General features: G+C 46.9%; 1 long non-coding RNA gene across 5 annotated transcripts in view; it reads left to right on the top strand.

The window, feature by feature from the left end:
- Positions 1–15541: 15541 nt before the first annotated feature.
- LOC147357746 (uncharacterized) overlaps positions 15542–26570 on the top strand; it is a 33284-nt gene continuing 22255 nt past the window's right edge. For 2 of the 5 annotated variants that reach the window (XR_015142070.1, XR_015142068.1), the window contains exons 1-2: positions 15542–15605; positions 18231–18380. This is a non-coding gene — a long non-coding RNA (uncharacterized LOC147357746). Of the gene's footprint in view, positions 15606–16464; positions 16631–18230; positions 18381–23972; positions 25050–26570 lie in introns of those variants that run through there. The other 3 variants (XR_015142071.1, XR_015142069.1, XR_015142072.1) reach the window with 3 other exon arrangements.

Here is a 26570-nt window from a genome sequence, read left to right as displayed (position 1 = left end):
AATCACTTCCTCTCCCTGGGACATGGTTCATATAGTGTTTGCCCAAGGCTGAAATGTCCTCATCCTCCTACCTACCCACCCACCCATGCGTCCAGTCACAGTTAATGCTTCTGCCAGGTTCTGCACTGTGCGATGAGAACAGTGTAAAGCATGGTTTCCTCCCCCAAGGACCCCTGTGCTCCACCTCGACCACCCCAGCACCTCTAAGCGGGAGTCACTGATGTGTCCACCTCTGGGCCTGGGCTCATTTTTGTGGGGATGACAGACAAAAGTGGGGGAGACTGATGATAAACATGTAAACAATAATTAACGCTAGTTGGCTATAGGGAATGACTCGCATGGCAAAAGAGAACAGCAAGGAATCAGAGGGGAGACCTATTTAGAAAGGATGTTGGGAGTAGGCTTTCTGAGAAAGTTACTTTTAAGCTGAGATCTGAAGGATATGGTTGGACAGAAATGCACAGGCAGCAGAAAATAAAATACTCTAAGGCCCAAAGGTGGGAAAGAAAATGGTTTCAGGAATGGAAAGCAGCATGACTGAAATACAGTAAAAGAGGAAAGGACATGAAATGAGACCAGGGAGGTAGGCAGGAGACATATTAATGGACAGCCTTTGGGTTACAGTGAGGAAGTTGGAAAGGGAAGAAGCTTAATCAAGGACTGATGTTATCTGATTTATATTTTTAAAAGATTACTCCAGGACCTCTCATATGGTCCAGTGGTTAAGACTTTGCCTTCCAATGCTTTGGTCATCCTTCAAAGCTCCTGACATTTTTCTTTCATTGCACCATCTTCATGGGTTCAGTCCCTGGTTGGGGAGCTGAGATCCCCAACATGCCTTGGGGCCAAAGAAACCAAAGCATGAAACATAAGCAATATTGTAACAAATTCAATAAAGACTTTAAAAATCAGTTCAGTTCAGTTGCTCAGTCATGTCCGACTCTTCTCGACCCCATGAATCGCAGCACACCAGGCCTCCCGGTCCATCACCAACTCCCGGAGTTCACTCAGACTCACATACATCGAGTCAGTGATGCCATCCAGCCATCTCATCCTCTGTCGTCCCCTTCTCCTCCTGCCCCCAATCCCTCCCAGCATCAGAGTCCTTTCTAATGAGTCAACTCTTCACATGGGGTGACCAAAGTACTGGAGTTTCACCTTTAGCCTCATTCCTTCCAAAGAAATCCCAGGGCTGATCTCCTTCAGAATGGACTGGTTGGATCTCCTTGCAGTCCAAGGGACACTCAAGAGTCTTCTTCAACACCACAGTTCAAAAGCATCAATTCTTCGGTGCTCAGCTTTCTTCACAGTCCAACTCTCACATCCATACATGACCACAGGAAAAACCATAGCCTTGACTAGATGGACCTTTGTTGGCAAAGTAATGTCTCTGCTTTTCAATATGCTATCTAGGTTGGTCATAACTTTCTTTCCAAGGAGTAAGCATCTTTTCATTTCATGGCTGCAGTCACCATCTGCAGTGATTTTGGAGCCCCAAAAAATAAAATCTGACACTGTTTCCACTGTTTCCCCATCTATTTCCCATGAAGTGATGGGACCGGATGCCATGATCTTCATTTAAGCCAACTTTTTCACTCTCCTCTTTCACTTTCATCAAGAGGCTTTTTAGTTCCTCTTCACTTTCTGCCATAAGGGTGGTGTCATCTGCATATCTGAGGTTATTGATATTTCTCCCGGCAATCTTGATTCCAGCTTGTGTTTCTTCCAGTCCAGCGTTTCTCATGATGTACTCTGCATATAAGCTAAATAAGCAGGGTGACAGTATATAGCCTTGATGTACTCCTTTTCCTATTTGGAACAAGTCTGTTGTTCCATGTCCAGTTCTAACTGTTGCCTCCTGACCTGTATACAGATTTCTCAAGAGGCAGATCAGGTGGTCTGGTATTCCCATGTCTTTCAGAATTTTCCACAGTTTATTGTGATCCACACAGTCAAAGGCTTTGGCATAGTCAATAAAGCAGAAATAGATGTTTTTCTGGAACTCTCTTGCTTTTTCCATGATCCAGCGGATATTGGCAATTTGATCTCTGATTCCTCTGCCTTTTCTAAAACCAGCTTGAACATCAGGAAGTTCACGGTTCACGTATTGCTGAAGCCTGGCTTGGAGAATTTTGAGCATTACTTTACTAGCATGTGAGATGAATGCAATTAAATGGTCCACATCAAAAAATCTTTACAAAAAGAAAAAAAAAAAAAGATTACTCTAGTTGCTATGTGGATGATAGTTTGGAGAGAGGTCCCATGGAAGTGGGGAGACCAGATGGGAACTACTGCAGCAGATCTTTCAGCTGAGAGATCTGGTGACATGGCCCTGGAGACACATTTTGGATACAGAATAGGAAGATCAGAGGTGGTAGGCAAGGGAGACTCCATGCACGAGGCCCATGTTTCTGGCTTGAGAAACTATGTGAATAGAGGTGTCTTTAACAGAGATATGGAGACTGCAGGCAGAGAAGCTTCATTTGGCCGAGAAAATCCAGAGTTCAGACTCGGGCATATCCGTTAGACAGCCAAGTGGGTCAAGTAGGCATTTGGAGAAATGAGACTGGAGCTCAGCGAAGAGGTTGGGCTGAAGTTGGTTAATCAGCCTTATCAGCACATGAGAGCAATGAGACAGAAGGACACTTTGTATCTGCTCCCCTGGCAGCTTTGCCCCAGAGCTAAGGTCTTTCACGCTGCCTTAAAGAAAGAGGTTGGGGTAGGGGTCCCAGGACATGCTTCTCATAAGAGTGGGGCTTTGGGTTCCTGCAGGGTCAGGACTGTGCAGAATAGTGATTCAATTGGGGTTAAGAACTTTCTCCTCCTCACTGGGACCAGCCTTTCCTAGGACTGTTTTAAATTCCATTGATTTTTTTTTTTTTTTTGCTTTGCTCTGGAAACAACTCCTTTTTATGTAAGCCCTCTCAGAAAGTGACGAATCATAGAAAAATTCTCTTGGATTTGGATTCATCAAAGATGGCACATCTTGCTCTGTGGTGCGGAGGCCACCCCCAAGGATTCGCTAGAGGCCAAAGAGCTGGAAAGTAGATGCAGGTCACCAGGCTGGGCCATCACAACTCTTCACTCCTGAGAAACCATACACAGCTTCACAAGACACGGAGGGAGTGCAGGGGGATGGCGGGGGTGGGGCACTGCCGTGTCTGACAGCCAAGGCAGGAAGGGAAGAATTGGACGAGGAGGGGAACATGTTTCTCTGGGGCAGGAGAACACAGTGTACTCCTCTCGCTTCCAGGAGGAAATCTCCTGCCCAGGGTTCCAGTCTCTCCCATGACTGAACTCTCTAGTAAAGAAGACAGTGATCTCACCCCAGGGAACCTCCAGTGGAGGTGCCTGCTGCCATAATTCTTGACTCTAAAGGACACATTTGGGGAAAGCAGAGTCCTGTCCCTCCTCCCATAGGGAGAGCTTCCTGAGCTTTTAAGACTTCTCCAGGGATGAAATGCCTGCTTCTGCTCTTCATTTCTTTATTTCTGCACACTTCCCCTCAACCCTGATTTCCTTTCTTATATCTTTATTTCCCAATTCTCTGCCTCATGATGGAATGAAGTGGTGTGTAGGGGCTGATGTCCTTGGCCATAGCTGTAGAATGTTGACGGTGGCAACAGAAAGTGAGGAAAAAGCAGAGAAGCTCCATGTACCCAGATCCCAGAAGGTACCTCTTCAAGCCTCAAGGTTGTGATAAAGGAGGAGGTACAGGGTGGAGATGAACTTCCGGTGGGCAAAGAGAAGGGAATCAGCTGTCACCATGGCACATTTGCTAGACATCATAGACTTAAAAGTGGCATGTTGATTGATCAGTTGTCAAGATTATAAAGAAGAGAGACTAGTGGAAGCAATGTGAAGAGCACAGACATCAACTTGGAGAGAGGGTAGTCGACCTGTGGCCCCTGGAGGTCCTTCTCCCTCCCTTCCTCCTCCCACCCCCAGGTGCTTCTCCCTAAGGTTAAAGCCATCTCCCTCTGGGGCTGAGACAAAGTAACTGGGAGCCAAGGCAATGGCTGTTGAAAAATGCAGAGAACTTGGGACTTCCCTGGTGGTCCAGTGGCTAAGACTCTGTGCTCCCAATGCAGAGGGTCCGGGGTTCAATCCCCGGACAAGGAACTAGACCCCACATGATGCAATTAAGATAGAAGATCCTGTGTGCCGCAACTAAGACCCAACGCAGCCAAGTGAATACATATTTTAAAAAAGAAAAGAAAATGCAGAGATCGCTCTGGGGCACACAATGACCCAGGAGTGGTGGACACAGAAGGTCTGGATGGTAAAAACCACCCCTTCCCCTTTCTTTTTTCTCTGCTTTTTGTGAGTTTTATGGAGTTAGTATAGGAACCCTGGGTAAACACTTCAATGGCATCTCATCTTTCTGAGAGTAAAATCCAAAGTTCTTATCGCAAGCCTAAGGCCCTTCATAACTCGGTCCCCACTGCTTCTCCCTGTGTTCTCCTTGTTCACTCTTTCCAGCAGATTGGCCTCCTTGCTGTCTTTTGGTGACGCCAGCATATCACATCTCAGGGTCTTAGCATTTGCTGTCTCCTCTGCTTGGAGCTCTTTTCTCAGAGACCTGCGTGCCTCACTCCCTCAGTCAGGTTGTCTGTTTCAAAGTATTCAAATGCTTCAAGGTATTCAAGTGCTACCTTAACAGAAGAGCTTTCTCCAGGCATTCTACCTGAGTCAGACACCTCCCCAATTCACCTCTCCACTATCCGTCCCTTTTCATGCTTAGTTTTTCTTCACAGCTCTTCATCACCCTGTATCAATTACATGTCCATCTGTTTGTTTCAGGTCTGTCTTTTCCTGCTTGAATGTAACTATTCAATACTGCATTCCCAAAGCCTAAAACACTGTCTGGCACATGAAAGAATTCAATAAATATTTGTTGGGTGAGTGGATGACTGATTAAATCCGACGGAAGTAGAGGTTTGGGTGACTCACTATCATTGACATGTAATCTGCACAGTGAATGTTTGTCACAGTTATCAACATTTTCTTCACATTAATCCACTTTCTAATAATCTTGTCTCATTAGTGCAAAATGATTCCTCAGTGTTGGGCCAAGTGCCAGGTTTTTCCTGGAAAGATTAGCAAGAAAGACCAGCAGGGTGCTCGAGCTGAGCGCCTGGTATCTGAGAAGAGGGCCATGGCACTCCTGGGACTTCGACAATGATCTCACATTATCTGAATTTTCCCGAAGGAAGCCTGGGCTATGTCCCTCTCCGTGGATGAAATGGAGGGAAGGGGGGATATTAGTTAGGGTCCTCCAGAGAGACTACTGACAGGACACATACACACACAGACACATCTATCCATCCATCCACCCATCTATCTATCTATCAAGAGGTATCAGAAAGCCGTGTGGAACAGAGGCAAGAGATGGGTACGATTGGAGAGGAGGAGTCAGCTAAGAGGAAAGAAATGGAGATGAGAGACAAGTAGATCTGAAGAAAGAGGAATTAAGGGCATGTCAGCTGAAGGCCCCTGCCTCAGTAAAGCAGATGCAGAGGCTCTCCTGAAAATACTGACATTGGCAAAGGCAGTTTGTGGGGTTTGAAGGGAGAAGATAAGGGCAGCTTGTTGGCCAGAGAAGTGAGGAAACCCTGGGCTGAATGAGGGGCTACAAGAAGGCTCCCCAGTAGATGGAAGGTGTGACTCAGACCCTCCTGCAGCCCTCACTGGCAAAGGGTTTGGGGACCAGACAAGAAGGGACTGGGAGAGGACTGGGAGTCAAGAAGGCCAGAGGGTGCTGGTTGACCTGCACTGGAGACCCTGGGAGAGGCCCAAAGCCTGGAAGTCATCCGGGGGCTCCAGGGCAGGCTGGCAGAAACGGAAATGTGAGGTTGGACTGGGGGCTGTGCTCTCCAAGGGGGGTCCACAGCCCGAGGAAGGGGCAGGGGTTCGTCATGGTTACCATGTCCTCATATCCCTGTAGCTGCTCTTGCCCTGTCTGGAACAGCCCTGCCCTTGACGTGTCCCGAAGCCCCACGCATGCCTCTTTCACTGACAGCTCAGGTGGGGACAGTTATCTCCTTCTCTGTGCTCCCAGCTCCTGGGCTTGCCTCCTCGCAGCGCTTGTCAAGCTGGATTGAAGGTGACCCTGTCCATCTACTTCTCCCATTCCCCACAAACCCCAGCCATGGGACTGTGATTTCTTGAGGGAAGAGGCTTACGTCTTGCTCATTTGTGGGCCCCTCTGTGGGTCTTCAAACAACTATGTCCTGAAATGGGGCTCTCCTGAGGATGGGTTTATGCCCAGGATTCCAAGTGAGAGTAAGCAGAGGGCTGTGGTGGGAGGCTGGGTGTCTCCTCTCCCTTGCTCTTTGCTTTCCCTCCCTTCCTTCCTTTTCTTTTTAAAGATTTTTTTTTTTTTTTTGATGTGGACCATTTAAAAAATCTTTATTGAATTTTTACAATATTTCTTCCGTTGTTTATGTTCTGTTTTTTTGACCCTGAGGCATGTGGGATCTTAGCTCCCCCACCAGGGATCGAACTCACACCCTCCACTGTATTGGAAGGTGAGGGCTTAACCACTCAACCACCAGGAAGTCTCTTTCCTTTCTTTTTTCAAATTGAAGTATAGTTGATGTACAGTATGTATTCGTTCCAGCTATGGACGGTAGTGATTCAGTATTTTTATCGCTTATGTGCCATTAAAAGTTATACGAGGTAATGGCTATAATTCCTCCACTCTATTGTACAGCCTATCCTTGTTGCTTATCTATTTTATACACATTCCCTCTCCTTTCTTTCCTCCTTCCTAACCCGGCTCTTCTGTTCTCTGTTCTGGGGAAAAGAGACAGAGCAATCCAGACCAATTGATAGCCTCAGAGAGTACAAAGTCTGAACAGCCCCCAGCGCTCAACACCGGAGCGCTTTCAAAGCTCAGACCCGCTTGCGACGAGAAGGAGACATCCTGGCGGCGGAGGAAGCACCGCGCCGCGCGGGAAAGCGGCAGCCCCAGGGAGGGTCGGTAGGGGGCGCCTAGAGTAGACAGTCGGCCTCCTTGCCTTCCCTTGTGGGTGATCTCAGACGGTTTGCAGCAGTATCACAGATGGGATGCTTATGGTCATAGCTGAGGGCTTGCGCGGCCATTCCCCGGCTGCGTGATCCAGTGCCACCCACAATCTTAGTTTTCACAGTTATAAAATGGGTTTATAATAGGACCATAAAACGTGAAAATGTTCTTAAAGCGTTTTCACATTTGTTACTGATAGAGGCTAGCTGTCTCTACTACTACTAAGTCATGTCAGTCGTGTCCGACTCTGTGCGACCCCATAGACGGCAGCCCCCAAGGCTCCCCCGTCCCTGGGATTCTCCAGGCGAGAACACTGGAGTGGGTTGCCATTTCCTTCTCCAATGCAGGGAAGTGAAAAGTGAAACGCTCAGTCGTGTCCGACTCTTAGCGACCCCATGGACTGCAGTCCACCAGGCTCCTCCGTCCATGGGATTTTCCAGGCAAGAGTACTGGAGTGGGTCGCCAGTGTCTCTAGGACTTAAATTTCCCGATTTCCTGCCTAATACCTTTTGCATCCATCAAACATGTTTGGCAGGGCTAAGGATGAAAAATCCTCCTTGGGGGGGCCTCCTCTCTGAGGATGATAAGTTCTCAACAACTACTGTAAACGCTGTTGGCCCCACTCCTGCCCGGGCTTTTTATTACCTAGTGGGGGTGCCCTAGCGAGGGGATTTTTTCACCAAAAAGGGTGAAAAGTTGCTCTGCCAACCCTGATTGAGCCCTTTGTTTATTCAACAAGTGTTCATTGAGCACTATTATATGTAAGGCTGTTCCAGGCACTGGGGATACAGTGGTGAGTCAGATAGCATGACAGTTCTGGACTGTTTTTTCACTTTTAAAGTCTCGACCAATCTGTCCTAGACAGCACTAGTGGTAGAGAACCTGCCTGCCAATGCAGATAGAGGTAAGAGAAGGCAGGTTCCATCCTGGGTCGGGAAGATCCCCTGGAAGTGGGCAGGGCATCCCACTCCAGTATTCTTGCCTGGAGCATCCCTTGGACAGAGGAGCCTGGCAGGCTACAGTCCATGGGGTCACACAGAGTCAGACACGACTGAAGTGACTTAGCCTGCACATCCTAGCTTAGTTTCAGGTTTCCCTAAATCAGGGGCCAGAAGGTTCTGCCTCTCCACCCTCAGTCTCAGCCCCTGCCCTCTGTTAATGACAGCCTTGGAGGAGCTCTGTGTGGGGTCGAAACGTCAGGCTCAGAAATGCTAGGACTTTTGGAGGCCAGGGGCTGACACCTCCCCACGCCCATCTCTCCCACAGCTTCCTCAGGGAGTTTTACCCTCATAAAGAGTGATGAGCTCTGGGCTTTGTCAGGCATAAGTCATCCTCCGAGTCTGACTGAACTCACGCAACACAAAGTGTGGCTGAGTCTGGGCTGGTTCCCTCTCCCGCTCCTCTACTGTGCTCTCAGAGAACTCAGTCTCTAATTCCTCAGCCCTAACTCTGGGTGTTAGCTTGAGCCTTCCTGAAATTTCCCAGTTGCTGGTTCTCTCTGTGTCTGAGTTTCTAAGCCCCAGGCTCCTGTTTTGCTCAGCGTTCCGGAATCCAGGTCTAGAGCACCTGAGAAGTGAAACCGCTGCTGATGGTCTTTAGGGATTCCCATAGCGCCTGCTGAGATGGAGGCAGCCCAGGCCCCAGGACTGCATAAAGAGGCCTGGAGCCTGGCCCTCCCGCTCTTACTTGTTTGCTGTGAAATGTAGGGCAAGTCATTTTCCTTCTCTGGGCTCAGATTACTCGTTTGTTCATCTACCCATTCATCCACCAGTACAGTAAACATTTCGACAAATCTCCATCACCTGGCACTGTTGGATAAAGTCTCAGCCCCTGAGCATGGCATTTAAGGCCCCTGATAGTCTGAACCATCTGGGAGGGAGCTGGATGAGTGATTTTGTTTCCTGAACTGTTTTTATTCTGCCCTGACTACCCAGTCCTTCACACACCACCCCCGGAGCCACGGCTGGTCTCCTGTGCCAGGTGGTCTGGCAGAGACACACTCAGGGTACCTGAGTGCAAAGAAGCTCTGTCCTTCCTAGAATTTCCTGGGAATTTTGGCCACCTGCTACTAAAAGACCCAAGGGTTTTGAAAGGTCTTTCAGTCCCTGAATTCAGGTCTAAACCTGGGGGTAGAGCACAGAGAAGCAGGTTATAATGAGAACCAGGTGACCTGGAGAGGCTCAGTGGAGTAGGTCTCTGGATGCACAGTCCAGGGAAGAAAAGGGAAGGTTGGAGGAGAAAGAGTTCTGTAGGAGTCGAAACCAGGAGAGACCTGGGAGTGGTCATGGGCAGATTGGTGTGACTCAGAAATGGGGACTTGAGTTTGCTGCTGCCTTGGTGTCCAGACTGTCGGGGAGAGACAGTCTGGGCAAACTGGGTGTGTGTCCTGTGCCGTCCCTTGACCCACAGTGCTTAGCTCAGCTTATGACATGTGGCTCAGGAGACGTGCGGCTTATGATGTGTGGCTCAGAGTAAATTCCAGGGCTTGAACAAGAGCTTTGGGGAAGAGACTTGATCTTTTCCCACTGGACTTGTATCCAAGAAGATGAAGGCTTGGAGTTGCTGGGAGCCATTTTCCCTTAGCTGTGACATCTGAGATTAAAGTCAACAAGGTGGAGAGCAGAGCAGGGGCAGAGCTCAAATATCATCATTTGAGCCTCTTATGCTGCTTTGCCTGAAGCTGCCCATCCCTGGGACTTTTTAGTTTCATGCCCTCGCCTATTATTATTATTATTATTATTTTTGCTTGAACCAATTAGATTTTTGTGTGTATGCATGTGTTTTAATCACTTCTAACTGAAAAGTCCTACCCAATATAGAGACATGATAAAATCCATCTTTATTAATAAAGGCCAGTGTGACGGGAAGGTTCTTCAAGAGATCGTTAGAATTCAGCCCCACAGTGACTTAGTGGTGATCACCTGCTGATGACTGCTGCCCTGTGCAGGGCCAGTAGGGCCTCACTGACCCAGAGACCGGCAGCCTGGGGGGCTCAGGAGAGCTGCTTTGTGGGTGCAAGTGAGGCAGGCCCAGAGCCTGTCCACCTGCTCACAAGTGCACCTGCCCTGCACTGCTTGTATTATTGTCTGGCTACTGTCTGCAGCCCAAGATAAGTCTGCTCACATAGTCCCAGGGAAAAGGGATTAATTAGACACCAAGTCTGGGACTTAATCTCCTCCTGGAGAGGGTGTGTGCTTCTGAAGGTCCCACATGAAAGCAAAGACTGAGAGAGAGATTCTGTGTCCCTCTGATGTCCTTCATCATAGCAGTCATGAAGTTGTCACTCCCTCACTATGACTTAGCCTAACATCTCTTCCCCAAGTGGATTTCTGGGTCTTGACCTGGAAAAGTGGAGCCTAGACAGGGAGCCAGGCTACCCTGGTGGCTCAGATGGTAAAGAATCCACTTGCAATGCAGGGGACCTGGGTTTGATCCGTGAGTCAGGATGATCCCCTGGAAAAGGGAATGGCCACACATTCCAGTATTCTTGCCTGGAGAATTCCATGGACAGAGGAGCCTGGCAGGCTATAGTCCACGGGTGGCAAAGAGTTGAACACTACTGAGCGAATAACACACACACACACACACACACACACAGGGAGCCAGGACCTCTAGCCTGCAGAGGTGTTCAAATGCAGCAGATGGAAGTGAATACTAGAACAGATTATGTAGAATTTGTAGTTTTCTGGACTTAATTCAAAGCAGAAGTGAAGTTCCCGCCACAGTAAATGGTTCCATACAGAGGAGAACTTTGTTATCCTCAATAATTTATTTGCTGCCTGTATAAATGAACCACAACTTTTATATGTTCCAACTTTTATAAAACTTTCACTTGTGTAACTACATGTTGATACTTTGAAACTGGTACTTTGTCTATTAGCTGATGGACTTTGTGTTCCTTCTTGGTGGCCAATTGCTCCCTGCTGCTGCTAGCGGATGAGGGACCAGGTCTCTACCTTGGGGTGGGCCACAGGAAGTATGTATGGTGGTGTTGGCCTCATTGCCTTCCATGTGCCAAGGGGACCCCTAGTCCCCTGGATGCTCTGGGCCTGGAACTTGCCTGTTGATATAAGATTGCTGAACAGGGTAGTTGCTTCCATCTCCCTTCTTCCCTCCTGTGGTCCTCGCATCTTGTGGGGTGGGGAAGGAGCTTGGTGGCTTATGTTCTCGGTGATGGCAAAGGTGGTCTTCTGCCTGGGGATGGTGCAGATTTTGCTAATCTGTAGTAGTGGAGAAGATGAGGGTAGCAAGGGATGGTGGAATCTTGGAATAGAAGGCACAGCCTGGACTTCTCCAGGCCCCATGGAACAACAGGGAGATGTCCATGAAGCCTTGCACCTGCCAGGACCCAAGGTGAGTAATAACTGTGATGTTTCTGCAAATATAAAACTGATGTGTTTAATTAATTATACCTCTTAAGGTCATTGTTTTCCCTCAAAGAGCCAGTTATAAAGATGATCACTAGAGGGCAGGAGAGACTTCTTTAGCAAGACAGCAGGCTTCCAGCCCAGGCCAGCACTTTCCCATACCTGGGGCTGAACTGCCTGATGCTTCCCCATTCATATAGAAAATGAGAATATGTGCATGGCACAGTGGGGTAAACTGAAGGGAACTTGGGGATACCTGTTTGAGCTTAGTGAAGAATGCACAGCATTTTTTCACATTTTGTAATTATAGTAAGATACAAAGTAAAGGAGAATTCAGTTCAGTTCAGTTCAGTCACTCAGTTGTGTCCAACTCTTTGAGACCCCATGGACTGTAGCATGCCAGGCCTCCCCGTCCATCACCAACTCCCGGAGTCCACTCAAACTCATGTCCATTGAGTCGGTGATGCCATCCAACCATCTCATCCTCTGTCGTCCCCTTCTCCTCCCACCCTCAATCTTTCTCAGCATCAGGGTCTTTTCCAGTGAGTCAGTTCTCTTCAGGTGGCCAAAGTATTATAGTTTCAGCTTCAACATCAGTCCTTCCAATGAATATTCAGGACTAATCTCCTTTAGGATGGACTGGTTGGATCTCCTTGCAGTCCAAGGGACTCTCAAGAGTCTTCTCCAACACCACAGTTCAAAAGCATCAATTCTTTGGTGCTCAGCTTTCTTCACAGTCCAACTCTCACATCCATATATGACCACAGGAAAAACCATAGCCTTGACTAGACGGACCTTTGTTGGCAAAGTAATGTCTCTGCTTTTCAATATGCTATCTAGGTTGGTCATAACTTTCCTTCCAAGGAGTAAATGTCTTTTAATTTCATGGCTGCAATCACCATCAGCAGTGATTTTGGAGCCCCCCAAAATAAAGTCTGCCACTGTTTCCACTGTTTCCCCATCTATTTCCCATGAAGTGATGGGATCAGATGCCGTGATCTTCGTTTTCTGAATGTTGAGTACTTTAAGCCAACTTTTTCACTCTCCTCTTTCACTTTCATCAAGAGGCTCTTTAGTTCTTCTTCACTTTCTGCCATAAGGGTGGTGTCATCTGCATATCTGAGGTTATTGATATTTTTCCCGGCAATCTTGATTCTAGCTTGTGCTTCTTCCAGCCCAGGTTTCCTCATGATGTACTCTGCATATAAGTTAAATAAGCAGGTAACAATATATAGCCTTGACACAGTCCTTTTCCTATTTGGATCCAAAGGAGAATAATAATATTGAATTTGTATAAAATTCTAAATAAAATTATGTCAAATATTTTACTGTTAAATATGAGTTGGCATCCACTAACATATCTTTATATATCTAATTTTAAGCTTAAATGGAGACATGAAGTTTCTGATCAAGATTTTTAGTTATTTCTTCAAATGATGACTATCAAGAATAATCATCATTGATGAGAAAATTCATTCATACAAACTGGTGATAAAGAAATTAAAAACAACTTTATAATGGCTCAAAAATTTACAGCAGTTGAAATTAGGTTTAAAGACTATAAGCTTTTGCTCTTCTTCTATTGATTAATGGAGTGCTGAAATTTCTTGTGATAAGGCATTGGATTTAGCATCCACTGAATCTCTTGGATTTGAGTATACTGAAATAATGATGATTCATTAATTTGCATAATGCACATGCATTCTTAGAGCAATCACCCTGCAGCCAGCCTGGATGTAACTAAAAAAAACTCAGCTGCTGAAAAAGATAAGCAGCAGCCCATATACAGAGAGTAACCATTGTCCTGATTTGTCCTGAAGGGTTCTGACTTACATCTTCCAACTTGACATGACTATTCATAGCGCCTCCTTTCACTCAAAAAAAAAAAAAAAATTGCATCAGTTTTTCAGTTTGGTGTTGATACACATAAAATGGATGAATCTCAAAAACATCCTGAGTGAAAAAAGCCAGACACCAGAAAAGTACATGCTGTATGATTGATTTCATTTATTTGAAATTCTAGAACAGGCACAACAAATTTGTAATGATGGAAAGCAGATGAATAGTTGTCTGGGGCAACGGGGTGGGGCAGGGGAGTGGGTGATGACTGCAAAGGGGTACACAGGAACTTTTTTGGCAATGGCAAGGTTTTCTATCTTGGTTGTGGCAGTGATCACCCTGGTAGATCACCCACATATACATTTGTCAAAACATATTTTTGTATAATATATTTAAAATGGATGTATTTTATTGTGTATAAATGATACCTCATTAAAGTTGATTTAAAAAAATAAGATGGGGACTTCCCTGGTGGTCCAGTGGTAAGGCCTGGAGCTCCCAGTGCAAGGGGCCTGGGTTCAATCCTTGGTCAGGGAACTAGATCCCACATGCCACAACTAACAGATGTCACGTGCTGCAACTAAGATCCAGCATGGCCAAATAAATAAATAAAAACAAAGTAAAATAAAATAAAATAAAATAAAGAAAGTGTACTAGTTTGGTCAAGAGACTATACGGTTTCTGTCCAGGGCTGCCATCTGATGCTGTGCCCACCAGGAACTCCCTCACCTACCCCATCCCCACCCCTTGGTGGGCACTCTGTGGTCTCTGGGCATGTGGGACACAGTTCTTCTGATCCACAGCGGGCAGCAGCACACACTACAGCTGGTGGCCAGGAGACATATGCTGGTGGTGGGGGCCCCCTGTGCTGACTGGGGGAAGATCATTGTCCTTGCTGCTGAAGGGGGCCTTCTTCGGGGAGGGCCGGCCCTCAAGGAGCTGTAGGCCAGGCTCTCCCCAGGCGTGACCAGCTCACGTGGTTTAGCTGCCAATGCACCCCAGGGCTGTGGGCATCACACCATTTTGCTGCACCTCCTCAGTCCACTGGAGGCATGCCTAGTAGAAAGCTCCGGCCTAGGGAGGGTGCCTATGCCAGTCCCTAAGCCTTAACCATGAGGCTGGAGTCAGAAACAGGAAGGACCTTATGTAAAGAAAATGAACCAACTCCCGTGTCTTGGCCCCAGGAAGTAGGGGAAGATGAGAGCGGGAAGGAGGAGAGACACAAGAGCTGTCAAATAGATGGGTCTTAAATCCCCTTTCTGAACTTTGGTCTAGAATGGGTGTCAGGCATACTTTTCTCTAAAAGGCTAGATAGTAAGTGTTTTAGGCTTCCAGGTAGTCCTAGCTCTGTTGCAACCACTGAACTCTGCATTGTAATTTGAAAGCAGCCATGGACAATACAGAAGTGAATGACTGAGGTTGCATCAATACAACTTAATTTATGGATGCTGAAGTTTGAACTCACGTAATTTTCATGTGTCACAAAATATGATTTTTCTTTTGATTTTTTCCCCCAATCATTTAAAAATGGAAAAAACATTCTTAGCTCACAGGCCTTACTTACAGAACAGCCAGTGGGCTGGATTTGGCTGGCTGGGCACAACTTGCCAACTACTGGTCTAGAGAGGTGTGTTTTGTATGGGGAGACTGAGGGTACATGGAGAAGGAAATGGCAACCCACTCCTGTGTTCTTGCCTGGAGAATCCCAAGGACAGAGGAGCCTGGGGGGCTACAGGCCATAGGGTCACAAAGAGTTGGACACGACTGAGGTGACTTAGCACGCACTGGGGGTGCAAGGCTTCTGGAAAGGGATGGCTCTTTGATCTCTGGGTTTCGACATAGTTAAAGAGGCCGTGACCTTTAGCATTACCAAGACATTCTTAGTTCCTATTTGATTTGCACGCGGAAGTTCTCTCAGCCCCTGAGGAACTTTCTGAGTACAACCCCAATTCAGAATATGCAAATATATTGTTAGACTTTCGGTCATTTGGTTTTGACTTTCAAGTAAGTTTTTGGAGATCATTTGGCATGACATAATTAAAATTATAAAAGAGGGCCATAAATTGACATAAAAATGTGTGGGGAACCAAAGGTTATGAATAACCAAATTCTGTGTTTTGAGATCTATAAAGAGGTGTGTGTGAGGTGGCTACCTGAATAAATTTAGGGTGGGGGCCTCTTCAGGTACCATTATAGGGAGCTAATTCGACGCGTAGCATCAAGGGTCCACTGTAGTCACTGCGCCTGGCATCCAGCACAGGTGGGCCAGGGAAGCCGCGTTGTGACGGGAAGGGCCAGATTAGTCGGGCCCTGTTTGCGCATGCGTGATGCCTAACGCCGGCATGCCTTAGCGCAGCCTGCACGCACAGGTATCCCTCAGCCTGCTGTTTTCTTCTTTCTGTCTCCCTTCTTCCTGGGCCCCACGTCTCACTCTCACTCTACAGCACCGGATCCTTTCTCTCCTTATTCCCTTTCCTTCCTCCTTGTCACAGGCAGTTGTTGGGTTTTGCTCTCAGTTTTGTGTTGTGTTTTTTTTTTTTTTTTTTTGCTGATATCAGGAGTTGGTGTCCCAGGTTGGCACCGTGGCAAAGTTTTTGGCCCTCCCACTCTGTCCCTGGTGGGTCGGGGGGGAGGTTTTTCCTGCACCCACTGTTTGTGAATTGAGTGAGGGAAAATGGCAGTCTGACTCAGGAATCACTGAAGCTAAACAGCATCCCTGGCTACCTCACTCACTCTTCAGTTGGAAGCCAGCCTAAAAAGTCCTGCTCCCAGGACGGTGTGGTCATCGGAGGACTGGCTGTCCTGACTTCTTCTCTGTTCTCTTCCCTCAGTCCCTCTGCTCTTCCTGTCATTAGCTATCTTTCCTGTGTAGTCAGTAGATTATAACTGCGGGTTCTTAGACCCGCCTCCCACAGGGTCTGGGCAGGGCTGCGTGTATCCACCCAGGACCCAAACCAGGGCCAGGCCCAGAGTGGGCCTTGATGATATTTGTTGGCTGGAATTGAATCAGCAGTTCACTAGCAGGATCTGTCCAGTCTGGCTGGAATCTGGGAGCTTTAGCCAGCCCTGCTGCCTGTCCTCGAGGGACCTTAGTCACCGAGGATGCCTGTGGGTCACTTACTCCAGAACAGTCTGTTGTGCTGACTAACAGGGCATCCTGGGGCGATAAGGGTTGGGACCTAGGAGGGCGGGGGGATGCAGATGAGAACAAGGTCAGGGCTCCAGAAAGGGACTTTGGTAGGAACTTTGCCATGGGGTAGGAGCAGAAGCAGAGAGCCAGGGAGTGAGATCCCAGCCCCGGCCTTGGTCCTGGTCTTCCTGCTGGGGCCCTGCCCTGCTGGAGAGAGAAGCTGGCAGCCTCTCCCAGGGAGAACCAGGCCTCATAGGCGGCAGTGTGAGTGCTCCGGCAGCGTCCCCTGGTGACCCAGTCCCTCACCTCCGCTGGGGTCTGACAAGAGGGAGTTTCAGCTCTCAGGTTTCCTCTGCTGAGGGCTCTGGGGGATAACTGCTGTGGGAAAGGGCAATTTGGGGTGGCAAGAAAGGGATTTCTGCGAGGCCCACTATTTTGTGGGTTGGGTGGAGGCACCTGGGAGGCGTTGGAAACTAGGTGGGTGGAACCTGCAGCTTGGGCCTCTGTGGCCTCACTTGGACCTCACTGGCCTGACTGATGGCTTCTGCTTTCATCTTCAACATGCTTGTTCTTTCCTCCACAAAGGATGATAAAAAGAGAACTTCTAGCATCCAGCTCTGTTTAGACACTGACAGGAAGCTCACAGTCTAGAGCGTGGAGGGGGGTGTACGATTTAATAAGAAACTGCATAAAATGAAGAGGTGGGGCTCAGGAGGGGTGCCCAACTCTACCTGGCGGTGGGGCTTGTGGGGACACCTTCCCAGAGCAAATGGTGCCTTTGCAGAAGTGGGTGGGGAGGCAGGAGGGTAGTAATTCAAGCAGAGGGAACAGCATTTGCCAAGACGTGGATGTGAGAGAGTTCAAGCTGTCATCCACCCCTTCAGGCAGTCAGGAAGCTTTGCCACAGTGCTTGGGAGGGGAATTCAGGGTGGTCTTTTAAGAACTCCCAAGGGGCCCACCATGAGGGGTATGGTCAGCATTTGGGTGGTGTCTGAAAGCATTACAGACTGCTGGCTTCCACTAAAGCCTCCAGCTGCCAGCCCCGGGTGTGCATTCTATTCTTCCAGTCTAGGGGGCTCATCACTCCCCCTGCTCCCTCACCTCCCCTCAGCCCCAACTGCAGTCCCTAGAGAAAGCCTTGAATTATGAGAAGGAGGCTCAAAGCAGGGCCCCTGTGTTTGATGGCTGTGATAGTGGCTGCCACCAGGGTTAGATTCTGTGTGTCTGGGGGGTACAGACCAGCCCAAAAGAATGTGGGAGCCAGTTCCCACTTTTTATATTAATTTTTATTTTATATCGTAGCATGGTTGATTTACAATGTTGTGTTAGTTTCAGGTGAGTGATTCAGTTATACATACACACATATCCATTCTTTTTCAGATTCTTTTCCAACATAGGTTATTACAGAATATTGACTAGAGTTCCCTGTGCTATATAGTAGGTCCTTGTTGATTATCTATTTTATGATAATAGTGTATATATGTTATTTCCAAACTCCCAATTTATCCCTCCCCCCCATCTCGCCCCTTTGGTAACCATAAATTTGCTTTTTATGTCTGATCTGTCTCCATCTTGTAAATAGGTTCATTTGTATCATCTTCTTAGATTCCACATGTAAGTGATATCATAAGTAAGATATTTATCTTTTTCTGTCTGACTTACTTTGCTTAGTATGACACTCTAGGTCCATCCATGTGCTGCAAATGGCATTTCATTCCTTCCAGCTTCCACTTAACACCTGTGTCTGCTTTGATCTCACAACTTCTAAGACAGCAGTGTGCTCCCCAGTATGTCTCCTGGGAATCCTAGCCCCCAGGATTAGGTGTTGGAGGAGCTTAAGCTCAAGAATCACCTTCTCTTCCAGGCACGGATGATTTGGGGATGTTGGCTCCCATGTTGGCGAAATGGAGATCAAACTTATTGAAGTTTGAGAAGTTTTAAAGAATGTTAATAGCTGACAACAGAGTTCTTGTCCTGGACGTCTCAAATCGGAACACACAATGCTGTACCGAGGGTAAGATGAGTTAGGATAAATATGGACCATCTTCCTGGAGCATCAATTTGATGTGAATTATTTGTGGGAAATACCACTCCCAGCTGTGTTTATTCAAACAAACATACATATAGGAGTAGAATTTACATAAAATTACAAAATTTACATAAACGTTTAAGTGAATAGGGAGCCCTGATGGAAATCTTTAGTTTAGAAGCATTCTCAGGCTCTCCTCTGAGACCTATGAGATTTGCATTCTTTTCTCTGCTCTGAGCATTGCCACTCTCTCTACATTTTACAAATGATAACAGTAGGTCCTGAGAGAGAGGTGGGTTGGTGACTTGCCTAAGTGATGCCATAGATAGCAAGGTGGGGATGTGACTGGAACCCGCAAGGCTGGACTCTGCATTTAGCATGTTGTCTGCCACGCAAAAGTGAATCTAAGGCACCATGTTTTAGGATTTTGGTTTTAGTCGTGCCATGGAAATAACTAAATCCTACCTGTCAGAGTAGTCTTTGAACATGTTGGAGGGATGGTAGGGGCAGTGGAAGGAGTCAGAGACTGAAAGTCAAGAGACTGAACTTTATTCTTGAGCAGTTCATTCAGTAATTAAGTTCTGTGACTTGAGAGAAATTGCTCAATGTCCCTGTGCTTGGCCTTCCTTACCTGTAAAATGGGATGGCTACACAAGATACCAACAACCTGGTCTTCTAGGCAGTGGGACACTGCTTGCCTTCCCAGACTCCCCGCACCTGCAGCTGGGCCCTTCCTTGCCATTCTAGAGCCTCCGAGGGAGGGGTGGCTTGCAGCTCAGTTGGTCGCCCTGCATAACAGTGAGCAAGGAACACTGCAAAGGGGCCTGGACAGGGGTCTAGAATATCAGCCTTTTACAGGATTACCCCGCTTTTGTTGGGGACCCTCTGGTTCCAAGGTTGAGGTCAGAGCCACTCAAGGTGTCCTTGTAAGGGGTGCTTGTGTGAGGATGCACTGGGCCATCTCACAGCCTGGGGGAAGAAGAACTGCCTGACCCTGGCCTGAACCTGGCACCCAAATCTGTCCCTACATCCTGGGGCAGCCCCATCATTCATCTTCACTGCTTTCTCTCTCCTCTCATCTTGACTGGCTCCCTCTGCTTGCACATAGCCAACTTGGCTGCCAGCCCAGCAAGGGTGTTGCCCACAGCTACTCAGACTGTTACAGAGAGCTATAGAGAGCTGCTGGCTGGGCAGGGTGATGTGAGCCTCGCCAAACCTCTCCTGCTTTCAGCTCAGTGCCTCACCTTTACCTTCCCCAAGTTAAGGTTCTCTTATCCTTGAGTTTCTCAGATCAATTTCTGCAGAGACTAAACCATTCCCCAGCATGATAGTTTCCTGGCAGGGTAGGATTAGGGAAGGGCTCTGGGAGAGCCAACTCTTCCTTATAAAGACTTTCTCTCTATGCTCCTATTTTCAGCCCGCTTCTCACCTTGGCTCAAGTTCGTGAGCCTTGCTGGGGTTCGCTGATTGGAATCAGCTTGCTTCTTGTTGGCATCCCCACCCCTCCTTCACAGGCACTTTGGTTTCAGTTTTCCCTGCTTTGCTTAGTCGACATTATCCAGCCTCTTGCCTCTTCTAAGGATTTGTTAACTTCTCTTGTCCTCTGTCACCTTCATGCCATTCTCTTTGCTCTTGTGGGACTCATTCATTTTTAGTTCATCCGTTATACTTTAGTGGGTTTCAGGAGGGAATGGAGATACACATGTGTTTAAACCCTTCCACGCTTGAGGGCAAGTCCTGGTCACCATTTAAGACATTCTTTCATCTCTGACAGTCCTTTGAAACTCTTCTTGTCAAGGACACACATTATCTTCACATTGCCAAATCTAGAGGTCACTTCACTGCCCTCAGCAATAATGTTTCTCAGCAGCATTCCACATACTTTTTCATTGCAGTATAATTGCTTTACTGGAGAAGGCAATGGCACCCCACCCCAGTACTCTTGCCTGGAAAATCCCATGGACGGAGTCCATGGGGTCGCTAAGAGTCAGACATGACTGAGCGACTTCCCTTTCACTTTTCACTTTCATGCATTGGAAAAGGAAATGGCAACCCACTCCAGTGTTCTTGCCTGGAGAATCCCAGGGACGGGGGAGCCTGGTGGGCTGCTGTCTGTGGGGTCGCACAGAGTCGGACACGACTGAAGCGACTTAGCATAGCATAGCATAATTGCCTTACAATGTCATGTTATTCTCTGCTGTGTAACAACATGATTAGCAATCTGTATATATATCTCCCCTCCCTCTGGAGCCTCCCTGCCCTCCCCCCACAATCCCGCCCCTCTAGGTCATCATCACACAGCGCCCAGCCGAGTCCCCTGTGCTATACAGCGGCTTCCTGATAGCCAGCTGTCTCACACACGGCGGCGCATATATGTCAGTGCTACTTCCTCATTGAGTTCCCCCCTTTCCTTCCTCACCTGTGTCCATAAGTCTGTCCTCTACATCTGCATCTCTATTCCTGTCCTGCAAGTAGGTTCATCAACACCATTTTTCTAGATTCTATATATATGCATTAATATACCATATTTTTCTCATTCTGACCTACTTCACTGTGTATGACAGGCAGCATTCCATGCACTTGACCCTCCCTTCTTCTTGAACAGTTGACTTCTTTTGACCTTCATGGTGACCCATTCTTCTGATTTGTCTACTTCATACACTTGCTGCCTTCACTCTCTTTTGCTAATTCTTCCCCTTCTGAGAATCCCCAATGGACACTTTTCTTGACCCTCTTCTGTTTACCCGTATACTTTCCCCGGTGAATCTGATCTAGTTCTGGAGCTTTTAATGCCTCCTAAAAGGCAGTAACCCCCACATATCCATCTTCAGTGCTGATGTCTCCGAACTTCAACTTATTGGACCTCTCTATTTGGCTACCTAATAGGCAAAACTAGAAGTCCTGATTTTCCCTTCAACCTGTTCCTTCCTGGTGTTCTAAATGGCATGCCCACACATCCAGTTGTTCAAGACCAAAACCCAAGGTCATGCTTCAGTCTGTTCTTTCCTTCTCTGCTCCTATTCACTTTATCAGCAAGCCCTGTCAGTGCCCTCACAATGCACTATTATGTCCACGTCTTTCCAATTCCACTGCAACTACCCCATGAAGGCTGCCATCACGTCTTGCTTGGACTATGCCAATTACCTCCTGATTGATTTATCTGCTGTCACCATGACTCCCCATGTCCCTTGAGCCACCTTCCACACTGTAGCCAAAATGATTCCATTAAAAATGTCTATCAGGCTCCAATTCACCTAAAGCAGGCATCAGGAAATGATGGCCTGCTGGCTAAATCTGTCCTGCCACCGGTTTTTATATGAACCCTCAGGGTTTGATCCTTGGGTCAGGAAGATCTCCTGGAGGAGGGCATGGCAACCTGCTCCAGTATTCTCACCTGAGAAATCCCATGGACAGAGGAGCCTGGCGGGCTACAGCCCATGGGGTCACAAAGAGTCAGACATGACTGAAGCGATCTAGCACACACAAGCCAAGAATAGTGCTAAAAGTCTAGCAAAAAAATCAAAAGAATAATAATATTTCAAGTCACATGAAAGTTATTGCTATTATTGTTCAGTTGCCCAGTCATATCTGACTCTTTGCAACCCCATGGACTGCAGCACACCAAATGAAAATTACATGAAATTCAAATTTTAGTGTTTATTAATAAAGTTGTATTGGAACACAGCTGTAGGCAGTCACTTATGTATTGTTATGGCTGCTTTTGCACTATAAGGACAGAGTTGTGAGGTTTGTGATAGAGCCCTTATGGCCTCAAAGCCTAGAACATTTACTATCTCGATCTTTACAGAAAAAGTTTACTGACCCCTGACCTAATCACAAATAGAGTTTAACGTTATGACCATTTACAATTTGGTGATGGGACTATATGGATAGCATGTGTTTTCCTTCTGAGAATTAAGGAATTATTCAAAGCATTTGTTTCTTTGGGAGAAACTCTTTGGATTGGGCTAAATCTACAATAATTCTAAATAAAAAAAAACAATTCTTTCATCTTGTTTGAAGTCTAAGAGTGAAGATGCACTGATTATCAGAACTTATTTAAAGATTCAGTCAAAACAAGACTTGCTAATGGATTAGAATGAATAATTTCCTCACCTGACTTGTAAACATGTTCTTAATGGAGAAATCAGCTGTGCCTTAGCAAATAAAATATGGAAGGGAGTTTGTACTAAAAAATATCTATCCAGATTATGCCACTCTCTTGTTTAAGATTCTCCAGTGATTTCTTTTTGCATTTAAAATAAAACCCAAGAGTTTTACCATGGTCTCTGCTCTTCTAGAAACTCCTTCTACCACCCTCCCTTGTTTCATAGGCTTCAGCCACTTTGGCCTTTCTGTTGTTCTCTCATTTCTGCCTCAGACCTTTGCATTGCTCTTCCTTTTGTCTAGAATGTTCCTTGCAGCCACAACTCCTTCTCATTCATGTGTAAGCTCATATTTACTTCTTCAGAGAGGTTTTCCTAGTCTATTCTATATAGAGTAGGCAGCTCTTCTCTCAAATGACTCCCTGCTGCTGCTAAGTCGCTTCAGTCGTGTCTGACTCTGTGTGACCCCATAGACGGCAGCCCACCAGGCTCCCCCGTCCCTGGGATTCTCCAGGCAAGAACACTGGAGTGGGTTGCCATTGCCTTCTCCAATGCATGAAAGTGAAAAGTGAAAGTGAACTCGCTCAGTCGTGTCCGACTCTTAGCGGCCCCATGGGCTGCAGCCTACCAGGCTCCTCTGTCCATGGGATTTTCCAGGCAAGAGTACTGGAGTGGGGTGCCATTGCCTTCTCTGAAATGACTCCCTAGAACATCACTTTGTTTTGTTTGCATATGAAAAAATTCATAGCAAGTATCATTATCTAAAATTATCTTCTTTGTTTATTTGCATATCATTTAACTCTTCCACCAAAAAATTAGCTCTGTAAGGAAGGCCCTTGTCTGTCTTGTTCATTTTTTTGTATCTCCACTTACCACAGCACTTGACATACAGGAGGTGCTGGATAAGTATCTGTGTAATAGATGAATGAGTGACCACGTAAGTTAAAGGGACTAGCGACAGGGACAGATCCCAGAGAAGGGGATATAGGTAGAGCAGGCACCTCTAAATGTGTCTCTTGAACTTTTACTTCCTTTCCTCATTCGAGGCCAGAGTATTACGTGAAGGCTGGCACCCCCGCAAGCAGTGCAGTTTCCCCTTGTGGTGTCCTGTGACTTTCCATGCAGCTGTCCTTCACAGCTCTTTGTGGGTGGTTTTCCACGTGGTCAGTCAGCTCCATCAAGCGTAGGATGTGGAATGGCTGCGACGGTCCTGAGGATATCCGAGGGAAGGTGCGGTGTGTTATTTGTACCTGGAACCAATTCCCAGCACTTCTTGGTGTAGGAGAGTCCAGGAGTGACGCACGGGATGTTCCTCTGCGGCTCTTTTTAAAGGGAATGGTTCAAAGAAACTCATTTTTGCCTCCACATTAAAACTGGAACCTGGGAACTTCTCTGGTGGACAAGTGGTTAAGACTTTGCCTTCCAGTGCAGGGGTACCAGTTTGATTCCTAGCCAGGGAGCTAAGATCCCACATGCCTTGTGGACAAAAACCCAAAAACCCAAAAAACAAAGAACAGAAGCAATACTGTAACATATTCAGTAAAGATTTTTAAAAATGGTCCACGTGAAAAGAATCTTAAACAAACTGGAATCGGTGGTCTGCAGTTCCAAGGAGACATGGTGACACAAATTCTGCCTAAGAGTTTGGGCTGGAGTCCTGGAAATGACTACTTAGCAGTTTCCTTTCATTTGTGTTGCTGTGTGATTATTGAAGTTCTTGATTTGGAGGAAGAAAACAAACAAAGATAGCAACAAATATATTTATAAAAAAACAGCAAGAGAGAAAATGTTCACCTTTGAAGAAGGCAAAGCGGGAAGCCGGGCCGCTGAGCACGTTTCCTTCGTGAGCAACTTGAGGCTCTAGGGGGTCACAGCGCTGCTGCAGAATTTTCTCAAAACTAGGGAAGTGGTGGGTCGAGCTTTTGGAAACTCTGCCTCCTGTTCCGCTGCCCACAGCCCAGGGCAGGCTCTACCCTGAGGTGAGCTAGGGAGCAGCAGCTCCTGAGGGGGTTTTGCAGAGTTCTCCTACCCCCTCTTCCCCTGCCTGTTTTCCTGGGGCTGTGACCGCACTCCTTCAGGCCTCGGGGAAGAAGGATGCTCAGTCAACTTGCAAGACTGGACTTCTCCTAGCAACACATTCCTAATGACCTAATAGCACAGCTGCTGGGAATTTCCTTGGTCATATCTCAGTGATCTGCATGCTTGTTGTTTCTTGGGCCCCTTTATGTCTGTCTGACCCAGTTTTTAGTCTGGACTTTGCTTCTTAATTAACCCACGTGCTTGTGTGACAAGCGGCACACCCACATGGGGATGAGGCCTATTCAGGCCTCGTTCTCTTGCGTTCTGGCTTGTTATATGAGTTTCTATGCATGTGGGTGGGGTAGGCGGGGAGAGCTGCCACTGGATCTGCTTAATCTGGAACCAGGGTCAAAGCAGTGATTGTCGGAAGCCACCAGGCCAAGATGTCTTTCTATCATGGCTGGTGTCTTATCACCATACCCAGAGAGGGCTTCCCTTGGAACTCTAGAAAGACGATGACAGCAAAAAGGTGAGTTAGAAGGACTGGGCTGATGCTGGGCAACGAGAGCTGTACAAGTGGACTGAAGCGAATGTATGTACACAGGAAACCGCACAGAAGGTGAAGAGTTGTTCGGGTATTGATGCTAACTCCTCTTCACTAGGGGGTGGTGACAAGTGACAGCCAGCCGTGGCTGAGGGCTCACCGCTGTTCTGATTCTGTCAGGATCCTCTCCTTTTGTTGTCTTACGCTGGTTTCAGTTCTTAATCCTCTTCTTTGTCTCAAGCTGTCTGCACACCGCATTATCTACTCTGACATGATTTACTTTCTTAAAATGGGGTTCAGTATTAAGAGAGGGGAATTTTGAGTCTCTCCACCAGCAGTTGCTCAAAGTTCACAGTAAAGGAGCAAGTCTTCAGCGACTATGCGTTTGGAGAGGTTTAATTTCACTCAGTACCTCTGGATCTGCATGAACTCCTTAAAATACCAGGAACAGCCTTTGGGCCAGGGAGTCAGTATGACATTAAAACAGGCTCCAATCTAGAATCCCCCCAAAATGAAAACACTAATTCGAAAAGATATGGGTACCCCAATGTTCACAGCAGCATTATTTACAGCAGCAAGGTATGGAAGCAACCTGAGTGTCCATCAACAGATGAATGGATAAAGAAGATAAGACATATATATGCAGTTGAATGTAACAAAGAATGAAATTTTGCCGCTTGCAACAACATGGTGTATTTGGAGGGTATTTGATTAGTGAAGTAAGTCAGATAGAGAAAGACAAATACTGTGTGATTTGACATATATTTGGAGCCTAAGAAAGAAAAACCAGTGAATAGAACAATAAAGAACTCACAGGTATAGAGGACAAACAAGTGGTTAGCAATGGGGAGAGGGAAGGGGAAGGAGAAGTATAGGTGTAGAGAATAAGAGGTACAAAGTATTATGTACAAAATAAATAAGCTAGCCAATATTTTATAATAACTGTAAACGAAATATAGCTTTTAAAAATTTGAATCACTGTGCTGTACATCTGAAACTTATAACAGGTCGTGTCTTAACTATACTGCAACTAAAAACAAACAAGCAAGCCTGGCCCCAATGCCGTCTGCTTTACAACTTTGGTTCTGAATCTCTCCTGACCAGGTGGCGCTAGTGGTAAAGAACCCGCCTGCCAGTGAAGGAGACGCAAGAGACGTGGGTTTGATCCCTGGGTCAGGAAGATCCCCTGGAGAAGGAAATGGCTACCCACTCCAGTATTCTTGCTTGGAAAATTTCATGGACAGAGGAGCCCTGTGGGTTACAGTCTGTGGGGTCGCAAAGGACCAGGCACAACTGAGCACACATGCATACACCCTCCCGGCAGCTCTGCACGCTGTGTTCTGGCTTGCTCTTGATCCTTCCTGTTCTCAACCTGACATTTTCCATCTTTAACCTCACTTTTTTTTTTCTTTATTAGAGTGTAATTGCTTTACAGTGCTGAGTTGGTTTCTGCTGTACAACAAAATGTACCAGCTATATTCACTTTATCCTTTGCATCTGTGCATA

Source organism: Bos grunniens, chromosome 15, assembly GCF_055505025.1.
Source record: "Bos grunniens cultivar Pamir isolate PY7600 chromosome 15, Bosgru_T2T1.0, whole genome shotgun sequence".
Taxonomy (NCBI): domain Eukaryota; kingdom Metazoa; phylum Chordata; class Mammalia; order Artiodactyla; family Bovidae; genus Bos; species Bos grunniens.
The sequence above is the reverse complement of the archived record's forward strand: the minus strand, read 5'-3'. Positions and strand labels throughout refer to the sequence as shown.